This window comes from Somniosus microcephalus, chromosome 3, assembly GCF_052327205.1.
Source record: "Somniosus microcephalus isolate GS21.2 chromosome 3, FLI_Smic_1.0, whole genome shotgun sequence".
Lineage (NCBI taxonomy): Eukaryota > Metazoa > Chordata > Chondrichthyes > Squaliformes > Somniosidae > Somniosus > Somniosus microcephalus.
Genome location: NC_140989.1, coordinates 100325495 through 100337543, shown reverse-complemented (window position 1 = coordinate 100337543; position 12049 = coordinate 100325495).

Here is a 12049-nt window from a genome sequence, read left to right as displayed (position 1 = left end):
GCAAGTAATCAAAAAGGCAAATGGAATGTTGGCCTTTATTTCAAGGGGGTTGGAGTATAAAAACAGGGAAGTCCTGCTACAACTGTACAGGGTATTGATGAGACCACACCTTGAGTTCTGCATACAGTTTTGGCCTCCTTATTTAAGGAAGGATATACTTGCATTGGAGGCAGTTCAGCGACGATTCACTAGGTTAATTCCAGAGATGAGGGGGTTGACTTATGAGGAAAGGTTGAGCAGGCTGGGCCTATACTCATTTAGAAGAATACTGAGGGGGCTCGACAAGATAGATGCAGAGAGGATTTTTCCCCTCATGGGGAAATCTAGAACTTGGGGGCACAGTTTTAGAATAAAGGGTCGCCCTTTTAGAACTGAGATGAGGAGGTATTTCTTCTCTCAGAGGGTTGTAAATCTGTGGAATTCTCTGCTCCAGAGAGCTGTGGAGGCTGGGTCATTAAATGCATTTAAGGTGGAGATAGACAGATGTTTGCAAGATAAGGAAGTGAAGGGTAATGGGGAGCGGGCTGGAAAGTGGCTTTGAGCCCAAGATCAGCCATGATCTTATTGAATGGTGGAGCAGGCTCGAGGGGCCAAGTGGCCTAATCCTGTTCCTATTTCTCATGTTCTTATGTATTTGAAAAAATAGGGTTTCAGACAGTGATTACCTATATTACTATTTTACACTGCACCTTTTCTCTTTGGTTTAAATGTTGGCCAGCTACACATCTCTTTATATATAAAATATACATGCAATTCATAAGAATTAACGTTATTTGCTTTTATAGCAGAAATGTAGTGAAACTGACATGGTGAGGCACAGAAATAACCATCCTGAACTGTTACATGTTCTAACATAGGCATATACTAGATTTCCTATATTACTGAGGAAAATTCCAGCACAATCACGTAACTTTTTTCTACTGGCCTCAGAAGTAAAATCAAAAAGCACTTGTGCCCCGTTCACTACACATACGAACGCATACACATAAAGATGGACAAGAGTCACTGGAGTGCAATGTCACAGTAAATACTAACATTTACAGAAATAATACATGTTCATCAATTTAACCGATCCTCTCACAAAATTGGTGGAACTTGCTCAAACAAATCTTAAAATTACATTTAAAATCCAGTAAATATTTCACACCGTAAGGGCTGAATTTTGCCAGCATTCAGAGGGCGCGGTTTTGGAGGCGGGTCCAATGTCAAAATCAAAAAGATTTTTCCCACTCTGAACCCACCTCCTTGTCAGTTTCCTAAGTGTCGTTTCTGCTTGCGCTTTGCAGACACGGCACTAAGCGATGGGTCATCCAATTATGCTTGTTAGGAGGGTGTTTAAAGTAATTAAATCCCCATTTTCCCAGTTCCAAAGCATTTTGCCAAGTATTCCACGAGGTTCCCGTCGCTCGGGGATCACGCCAGGTAAGTATGTCGGGTTCTGAACAACTCTCCATTTCTTTCAATAGGTGACAGCTGCAAAAGGGGTTTAAAACCTGCCATTTTACAGCTGGCCACTTTCCAATATAAGAAGCTTCAGCCTTCATTACTTAGAACCCACTTTTAAAGTGTTCAGAGTAAACTCTCTATTCACTGTCACCTCCTTGGAAGAAACTATCTCAACATTGACAGGTTACTTCTGTCATCTCAACCTCACCTGCCATCTATTCCATCAGCATTGGTGCCCTTGAAAAAATCTCAGCTTGGTCCTCAGAATCCCAACACCAGCATCACCGGGCACACCAGCAGCACCAACATCAACACCAACCTTCTCCGCAATCAACTGATGCTGCATTGGACACAAGGCATCATCAACCATGCACATTGTTGCCCGGGACGCCAGCGATGGACTCACCATGTACAGATTAGCTTCACTTAACACTGAACACCCTGGCTGCCACATGATGCACCAGGTTGCCACCACCCCACACCAACATCATAAAACATCCCAACAATGTCCAAGCCATTCCTTTCACACTCAACACTATTGGGGTGACATTATGTTTCACCATTTACTGGAACTCACTAAGACACTTTCAAAGGTGCACACAAATCTGTCCAAGAACGCAAGTGCTGAAAATCAGGATTTAGTGCAGAGCGAGAGTCAGCGGGAATCGCGGAGCGGCGGCTGTATAAAAGGCTCCAAGAGATCAGGTAGGCCTCAGTGCGGAGCGAGAGTCGGCGGGAATCGCGGAGCGGCAGCTGTATAAAAGGCTCCAAGAGACCAGGTAGGCCTCAGTGCGGAGCGAGAGTCGGCGGGAATCGCGGAGCGGCAGCTGTATAAAAGGCTCCAAGAGACCAGGTAGGCCTCAGTGTGGAGTGTCTGAGTATAAATAATACACGGACTGCAGGAGAACAATAATAACAGGTATTTACTGACAGAGGGTACTCTTTTTGTTCGTACCAAAAAAAAACAAATTGACTGTAAACAAAAGTTCAACTAAAACTTAACAAATCATATTAAAATTCGGTTATCCGGGTTGATGATGCACTCCAGTCCCCATGGCGCCCACCGGCCGCGGAAATACTCAAGCGCACCGGCGGACACCGCGTGCTCCATCTCCAGGGCCACCCGGGCGCGAACATGGCCGCGGAAGAGAGGCAGGCAATCTGGCTGGACGACCCTCTCGACCACCCGCTGCCTGGACCAATTGATGGCTCTTTTAGCCAGGCCCAGGAGCAGGCCCACAAGGAGGTCCTCCAACCTGTCCGCTCCCCTCCGCACCGGGTGACCGTAGATCAAGAGCGTGGGACTGAAGTGCAACCAAAAATCGAGGAGCAGCCCCTTCAAGTAGTGAAAGAGGGGCTGCAACCTCTCACACTCCATATAAACGTGAAACACGGACTCCTCCAGGCCGCAAAAAATGCAGGCGGCCTGGGAGTCCGTGAACCTACTTAAAACCTTATTGCACGGGACTGCTCTGTGCAACACCCTCCAGGAACAAGGGAGGACTCCCACGTAGAGAGCCCTCCATTGGGGACCTCCGCCACCGCCAGTCGGCAAGACGCCACGCCAAGGCATGTCCGGACGGTAGACGAAGATGGCAAAGTGGAGAATGTGCAGGAGCAGCCCGTACAGGAAACCCCTCCGCACGGAATGAAAAGGCACGGAGGGTATTTCCTCGAGACGGCTCAAGTTGTGAGGCGCCGGTTCCCGAGGGGAGTTTCGGGGCCGGGCGCCGATGAGGAATTCCGTCCGAACGGGGGTAAACTCGGACGGGATCGCCCCACATGCTTGAACCGCCTCGATACACCTAGTGGAGTCGGGGCCCAGTGCCGCTTTCACCAATTCGATGGCTTCGACCGCGAGCCGGACGTTGGCCCAGGACAGGCGCCGCGCCAGCTCCTCCGGCACCATCCAGCCCGCTCCTCCGCCATCGAGCAGGTCCCTGACTCTGGTCACCTTGCCAGGCACAGCCCTGCCCTCCGTCAGCCGCCCGAAACCGCGTTCATGGAGGTGCGGATTCCTGAGCAGCGGCTCCCGCAGGAGAGCCACCGCTCCTGACGGGGGAGAGCTCCGCCTGGAAGCGACGTAGTTCCAAACCCATAGCAATTCCTGGTGTAATGATATCAGCAAATAGTGATGATATTTGTCTGTGTTTGATTACTTATGCCTTACAGCATATTTGTCTGTGTTTTTGATTACTTGTGCCTGACCAGCAGAGGTCATGTGAGAGGCAAGCAGTCCAGAGGAGTTTTACTTTCAGTTTCATTCTAGATGCATCACAGCATAGTGTGTTCTGTAAAAAGCTGTAGAAAGTCTTGAACAAGACTTTAGATTAAACAACATTCTCTTTCAGAAATGAGTCTTTATTGAACCCAAAAAGAAATCAAAACATGATGTCAGAAGTGGCTGAAAGAGAAAAAATCTGAAGTTAGCTACTTGATGGGACAGTGAAAGCAGTTGTGGCAAGTAAGCGAAATCAGCTCTCCACATATTAGCAAGCCAAAAGAGAACATCGTTGCTTACCATTAGAGAATAGCTAACAAAGTGAAAAAATGGAAGGTTTACTCCCACCGGCGATGCTTCAATTGACAGGTAATGTGGCTGAAAATTGGAGAAGGTTCAAACAACGTTTAGAGTTGTATTTAGCGGCAATCGGAGCTGACGAGAAAAGTGATAAACAAAAATTGTCCGTGTTCTTACATGTCGTGGGTGATGCAGCGCTGGAGGTATATAATAATTTCATATTTGCTGTTGATGGAGACAAAATGAAGCTAGATAAAATAATGGAACAGTTTGAGGCCTACTGCATACCTAAACGCAACGTGACCTTTGAGAGGCACAAATTTTTCACATGTGTACAGAAAATCGGCGAGACTATTGATCAGTATGTGACTGAACTGAGAAACCGGAGCAAATCGTGTGAATTTGGGGGACTCACAGACTCGCTGATAAAAGACAGACTGGTGTGTGGTATTCGAGATAATGGTCTAAGGGAAAGAGTGCTAAGAGAGCAAGATCTAGACCTGGGAAAAGCCATAGCACTGTGTAGGGTTACAGAGACTGTGAAGTTGCAGGCAAAGGAGCTGTTCAGTGACAGTAGCTGCAACGTGGATGCAGTGAGAAAGAACGGATACAAACCGTTTAACAAAGAGAGCGCCAATGTGAAAAAAGAGACGTGGCCAGCAAACGAAAATGAAAGAGACAATCGGAAGTCATGTAATCGATGCGGTACACAGCATCCACCACGAAAGTGTCCAGCATATGGTAAAACATGCAATAGATGCAACAAAAACAACCATTATGCCCGTTGCTGTAAGAACCAAGCGCAACAAAGCAAGGTCCATACAGTAGATGAAAGCGAGATAGAGGAATTCAATGTAGATGTTGTGTCTGAAAACAAAAAAGAAAGAGACTGGATGTTGACACTAAAAGTGAATGACATACACATTCCATTTAAATTGGATACTGGAGCACAAGTTAATGTGATATCAGAGACCGATTTTAAGAGAATTAGACCCAGACCAAAGTTACATGGAATACAAGTGAAAGTGACCGGATACTCAGGTACTGATATACCAGTGAAAGGAAAATGCATTGTCAAAGTAACACACAAGGACAGAGAGCACACGCTAGCATTAATCGTGGTGCCAAAGGATGTGCAAGCCATACTAGGTTTAAAAGCCTGTGAGAGACTGAACCTGGTAAAGAGAGTCCTCGTTGTGGAAAGCGAAGGAGAGACAGTCTATGATGAACTCATGAAAGAGTACAAAGACCTATTTAAGGGTCTAGGCTGCATTCCAGGAGAACACACGATCAGAGTAGATAAAAGTATGACACCGGTCATACATCCATGCAGAAAAGTTCCGTTTGCTCTTCAAAAGCAACTGAAGGCAGAGTTGGACAGGATGGAAAGCCTGAACGTGATTCAGAAGATAGATGAGCCAACTGAGTGGGTGAGTTCCCTCGTCGTAGTGGACAAAAAGAATGGAAAGCTCAGAATTTGCCTGGATCCAAGAGATCTAAACAGAGCAATAAAGAGAGAGCACTTCAAGCTTCCTACACGTGAGGAAATCATGGCACAGTTTGCAAATGCAAAATATTTCAGCAAGTTAGATGCGTCCTCAGGATTTTGGCAGATGAAGCTGGACGAAGCAAGTTCAAGACTGTGCACGTTCAACACTCCATTTGGCAGATACAGATTCCTAAGGTTACCATTTGGCATTGCCTCAGCTCCTGAAGTGTATCACAAGACTATCCATATGATCTATGAGCACCTGGAAGGAGTTGATACATCAATGGATGACATCATAGTATGGGGAACCACGAGAAATGAGCATGACGAGAGACTGAAAAAAGTGCTGGAAACAACAAGGAAAACAAACCTGAAGCTGAATAGAGAGAAATGCCAGCTCGGGGTGACAGAACTGACATTTGTGGGAGATATCCTTAGCAGTGAGGGCATCAGACCAGATCCCAGAAAGGTGTCCGCCATTGAGAATATGCCAAGGCCACAATGCAAAAAGAACGTGCAGAGGTTTAATGGAATGATCAACTACATGGGTAAATTCATATCCAACCTCTCAGAAAAAATAGCGCCACTGAGAAGACTAACTGAAAAGAACATAGAATGGGAATGGAATCATGAGCATGAGAAGTCATGGAGCGATCTAAAGAAACTGCTCACAGAGGAACCAGTTCTGAGGTTTTATGACCCAGCGAGACCCATCAAGATATCATCAGATGCATCACAGAGTGGGCTCGGTGCCATTCTTCTGCAACAATATGACTACTGGCAACCTATTGCATATGCATCACGCTCAATGACAGACGCGGAGACGCGATATGCTCAAATAGAAAAGGAGCTGCTCAGCATCACATACGCCTGTGAAAGATTTCACCAGTTTGTGGCAGGACAAGCAATCAGTGTAGAGACTTACCATAAGCCCTTGATTGCATTGTTCCAAAAGCCACTGAATAGCTGTCTGCTTAGAATACAAAGAATGATGATCAGGCTGCAACACTATACACTGAATGTTGCGTACACACCGGGTAAGCTGATGTATACAGCAGACAGGTTGTCCAGAGCTGTTGACCCAAGTGAGCCCGCAAACACCACAATGGATGAAAAAGTGAATGCCTACGTGGACATGATCACAAGTGCACTGCCCATAGCAGATGCAAAAATGGAGCTCATAAAGACTGAGACAAACAAAGATGAAACAATGAGACGACTGAGAAAAAGCATCTCGGATGGATGGCCCAACATGAAGCAAGACTGCTCACCTGATATAGCAGAGTACTGGAACTGCAGGGTGGAACTATCAGTGGTCGAAGACATCATCTACAAAGGAAGTAAAATAGTTATCCCAAAGAGTCTGAGAAGAGAGATGCTAATAAAGATCCATGGAGGACATCTGGGAATCGAAAAGTGTAAGAAAAGAGCACGAGAGGTGATGTACTGGCCACGAATCAACCAAGATGTGACAAATGAGGTGTCAAACTGCACAATATGCCTGAAATATCGAGCAAGCAATCCGGTAGAACCACTAAAGCCACACCCAGCACCAGACAGACCTTACCAGAAGGTAGGCGCTGACCTATTCGTATGTCAAGGGAAGGACTATCTTGTCGTCACAGACTATTACTCCCTGTATCCAGAGGTTTGTAGACTGTACACCACCACTGCAGAAGCTGTGATAAGAAGTATGAAAGCCATATTCTCCAGACATGGCGTGGCAAGCGAGGTCTTCACAGACAACGGACCCCAGTTTAACAATGCAAATTTCTGACACTTTGCCAAAGAGTGGGACTTTGTCCACACAACGTCAAGTCCTCACTATCCACAGTCCAATGGAGTAGTGGAAAAATCGGTCCAGACAGTGAAAAGACTGATGTACAAGGCAAAAGACAGTGGAACTGACTTCTACCAAAGCATGCTTGTATACCGCACAACGCCGCTCGAGTGTGGTATGTCACCAGCCCAACTCCTGATGGGATGTCGGCTAAGGTCAAACCTACCCATCCCGGAGAACCTCCTGGAAACAAAAGAGGGGGAGAAAGTGAGGAAGTTCAAAGAGCAACAGAAAGAAAAGCAAAAGTACTACTATGACAGAGGAACACAAAACCTACCTGAACTCCACACTGGTGACCAAGTAAGGTTGAAAGACAAAACAAACACATGGACTCAGAAGGGAACTGTCCTGAGTGAAGTTCAACCAAGATCATACACCATTCAGACAGATGAGGGTGCTGTTCTGAGAAGAAATCGTCGAGATCTTCTCATGGGACCAGCCACAGCAGGTCAAGAGACTGATACTGGTGAACAACCTGATCACACAGCTGAGAACCAATCATCTGAGGCAACAACTCAGATTCAAGGACAATCAATCAGAAAATCCTCAAGACACGTGAAGCCTCCTGAGAGACTCATTGAGCAAATTTAAGGACTATTGTTAAAGAAGGAAGTAATGTTATCTTATTCTTTCTTCAAGTTCTAGTGTATTGACATATTTCATGTGAACACACAAAGCAAGGGTAAAAAACCTTGATCATGATAATGATAATGTAAGTTCATTAAATGTTGTTAGTTAAAAGTAAAATACTTTTGTTTTAAGAAAGGGAGATGTAATGATATCAGCAAATAGTGATGATATTTGTCTGTGTTTGATTACTTATGCCTTACAGCATATTTGTCTGTGTTTTTGATTACTTGTGCCTGACCAGCAGAGGTCATGTGAGAGACAAGCAGTCCAGAGGAGTTTTACTTTCAGTTTCATTCTAGATGCATCACAGCATAGTGTGTTCTGTAAAAAGCTGTAGGAAGTCTTGAACAAGACTTTAGATTAAACAAAATTCTCTTTCAGAAATGAGTCTTTATTGAACCCAAAAAGAAATCAAAACACCTGGTAGAAGACAGGCAGCTCCTACAGGCTGGCACGCCTGCCACCCACTTTCGCGAACAGGAGCTGCGTGTCGTAATTGAGGCCGTGCAGCTGGCGGAAGAAAAACGTCGCCAGCGCACACCATCTCGGAGGATTCTCGACGTACAGGTATCTCTGCAGCGTCTGAAGACGGAAAGTCGCAGCCTGGGTGTGAAGGCACACCAGCACCTGACCGCCCTCCCTAAGCAGGAGACACAGAACTGCGGCAGAGACCCAGTGCTTCCTTTTGTCCCAGAAGAAGTCGATAAGCTTCTTCTGCATCTTGGCGACAAACGCAGGGGGAGGGATCAAAGTGACCAACCGGTACCACAACATGGCGGCCACCAGCTGGTTTATGACCAGCGCTCGACCCCTGTAGGACAGCACTCGAAGCAGTCCTGTCCAGCGTCCTAGGCGAGCGGTGACTTTGGCCTCCAGCTCTTGCCAGTTCGCTGCCCAGGCGTCCTCGGCAGGGCTAATGTAGACTCCCAAATAGAGGAGGTGCGTGGTGCTCCAGGCGAAAGGCCTGAACTCCTCCGGCAGGGAGTCCACCCGCCACTGACCCACCAGGAGTCCGGAACATTTCTCCCAGTTGATCTTGGCGGAGGATGCGTCCGAGTAAATCTGCTGGCATTCCCGCATCCTCTGCAAGTCAGCGGGATCCGTGACCAGGAGGAGCACGTCATCGGCGTAAGCCGAGAGGACCACCTCCACGCCCGGCCCTTGCAGAGCCAGTCCCGTCAACCTCTTCCGCAAGAGGCGCAGGAATGGCTCCACGCAAACGGCGTATAACTGACCGGACATGGGGCATCCCTGACGCATCCCCCCTTCCGAAGCGAAGGGGCACCGTCAAGGACCCGTTAACTTTAATCAGACACTCCGCGGCGGCGTACAGAAGTCGGATCCGGGCGACGAAATGCGTCCCGAACCCGAATGCGCGCAGAGTCCCGAAGAGATACTCGTGATCCACCCTGTCGAATGCCTTCTCCTGATCCAGGGAAAGGAAGGCGACTGACAGACCAGCCCTCTGGGAGTGGTGGACCAGGTCCCGGACCAGATGAATGTTATCGTGGATGATCCGGCCCGGGACCGTGTAGGACTGGTCGAGGTGGATCATGTGGACTAGCACGGTGCCAAGGCGAGCAGACATGACCCTGGCAAAGATTTTATTGTCCGTGCTGATGAGGGAGACCGGGCACCAGTTCTTAAGGAGGCGGAGATCACCCTTCTTAGGCAGCAGGACAATGACCGCCCTGCGCCAAGAGAGGGGCATCTCCCCGGTCGCCAAACTTTCCCCCAGGACCCGCGCATAGTCGCCCCCCAAGACGTCCCAGAATGCCCTGTGGAACTCCACGGTCTGCCCGTCCAGCCCCAGGGACTTTCCCCTAGAGAGCTGGCGGAGGGCGCCGGTCAGCTCCGCCAGGCTTAGCGGAGCGTCCAATTTTTCGGCGTCCTCCAGGCTGACCTTCGGCAGGTCCTCCCACAAAATTCTGTGCGCATCCTCGCTGGATGGATCCGGAGAGAACAGAGCCCCATAGTAGGCGCGGGTCTCCGCGCTGATTCCCTCCGGATCCGAGACCAGAGATCCGTCGTCAGCCAGCAGCCCCAAGAGCTGCTTACGGACCCCCCGTCTTTTTTCCAGCGAGTAGAAGAAGGGGGAGCCGCGGTCCAGGTCCCGCAGGAGCTGGATCCGCGACCTCATGTACGCGCCTCGGGACCCGATGAGCTGCGGGTCCTTCAGCGCGCCCTTCTTCTCTTCGTACACCTTCCGCAGGGCCGGGTCCTTGACGACCTGACCGAGACGGGACTCCAGGTCGAGCACCTCCTTCTCCAATGCCCGACCCGGGCCTCCCGCCTCTTGGTCGACCCCTTCGCGTACTCCTGACAGAAGAGGCGGATGTGAGCCTTGCCCACATCCCACCATAGCCTCAAGGAGGGGAAGCCCCCCCGCTTCCTTCTCCAGTCAGCCCAGAATCGACGAAACGAATCCCGGAACCGTGCGTCCTCCAGCAGCAGGTTGTTAAAATGCCAGTACGCGGACCCCCCCGGCGTGCGCAGCGGAGCGAGCTCCGCCCACACCAGGTGGTGGTCCGTGCACGGCACCGGCCGCATGGAAGCCGCCAGAACGCAAGAGACGTACGCCCGGGAAATGTAGAGGCGATCGATTCTGGACCTTCCTCCCCCAGACCTCACGCTAGTGAAGGCGCTGGAGTCGGGGTGGAGATTTCGCCAGACGTCCACCAAGTCGAAGGACCCGACCAGGTCCCTCAACTTCTCCATCGCCGCCGGGCTTCGCGGGGGACCCGAACGGTCGTCGCCTCGAGGGTGCAGTTAAAATCCCCCCTGAGGATGACGCACTCGCCCACGTCGACGGAGCCCAAAAGAGCGGACACTTCTTCGAAGAAGCGCACTTGCTGCGCACCGGTCTGAGGGGCGTACACGTTCACTAGATGGAGCGGCACGCCCCCCAGGCGAACAGTGACCTGGAGCAAGCGGCCCGGCACATGCTCCTTGACCCCCAAGACCTCCGGCTGAAAATGCAGGGCCAGCAAGATAGCCACCCCGCTGGAATTGTTGGAGAGGTGACTCATGCTGACCCCTCCTTGCCACTCCAGGAGCCACGTGGCTTTGTCTCCCGGAACGGTGTGGGTTTCTTGCAGGAAGCACACCGCATACTTCCCGTCCTGAAGGACCGAGAAGTTATTGAATCTGCGGCGCGCCTCCCTGCTGCCGTTGATGTTGAGGCTGGCTATGGTTATCTTCATGTCAGAAGCATAGTGCAACATCTACCTACACCTAACGGGGGGAGGAAGCGCAGCCGCTGGTCAGCCGCCACTTCCTCAGCAGCCCAATGAGAAACGTTCTGAGCCGACGCAGCTCAAGCGGGTTCACGCCCTCGTCCGCGCCCATGATCTTAACGGCGGCGCGGACGGATACGATGAGCAGCGCCAGCTCCGACCACCTGTCGAGGGCCAGCCGGACCTTATTGTGCCGACCCAGGCACGTGGCCATAAAGTCCCGGAGTTCCCTACGGGAATGAGGGAAGACTTGGCAAGGGGCACGAGGTCATCCATCGCCTCGTCGGCGCTGGAGTCCGAATCGTCCTCCGTGCCCATCACCGAGTCCCCATCCTCCTCCAGGGGGTCGTCACCAGTGGCCGACCCGTCCGCCCCGCAGTGCGCAGCAAACGGCTCGGCCGCACCAGCCAGCCCCGCCCCCGCCCGGATCCCACCCCCAGGATCGGCGGCAGAGGATTCCTCCCTGGGCTCCTCCAGGGGTGCTGGGCCAGAAGACGGCGGCGGTTCAGAGCTCCCCTCCGCCCCAGACGCCGGAACGACCGGAAAAACCGGGGAGAGAACAAATCCCAGCTCCTCCAGTACGTCCGGCACCAGAGACGCAGCCAGGGGGCCATCCTCCTCCCCGCCACCAACCTCCGACCCAGCGGATGGGGTGTTTTGAGTTAAAACCTTTACCAGGTCGAGCAGCCCCTGGGAGATGTCGGGGTCACATTGGGCGAGCTCATTATCCTCGAGCTCGCCCGACCCAGACCCCAGGCCCCCCGACCCGGCGAGGGGTAACGGCACCGATAGAACATCAATTTCCGCCGCGGGTTGTTCCGCGACCCCCCCCCCACGGGCAGGGTCCCGTCCCCATCCCCGGGAGGCACGCACCGGACAGACACATC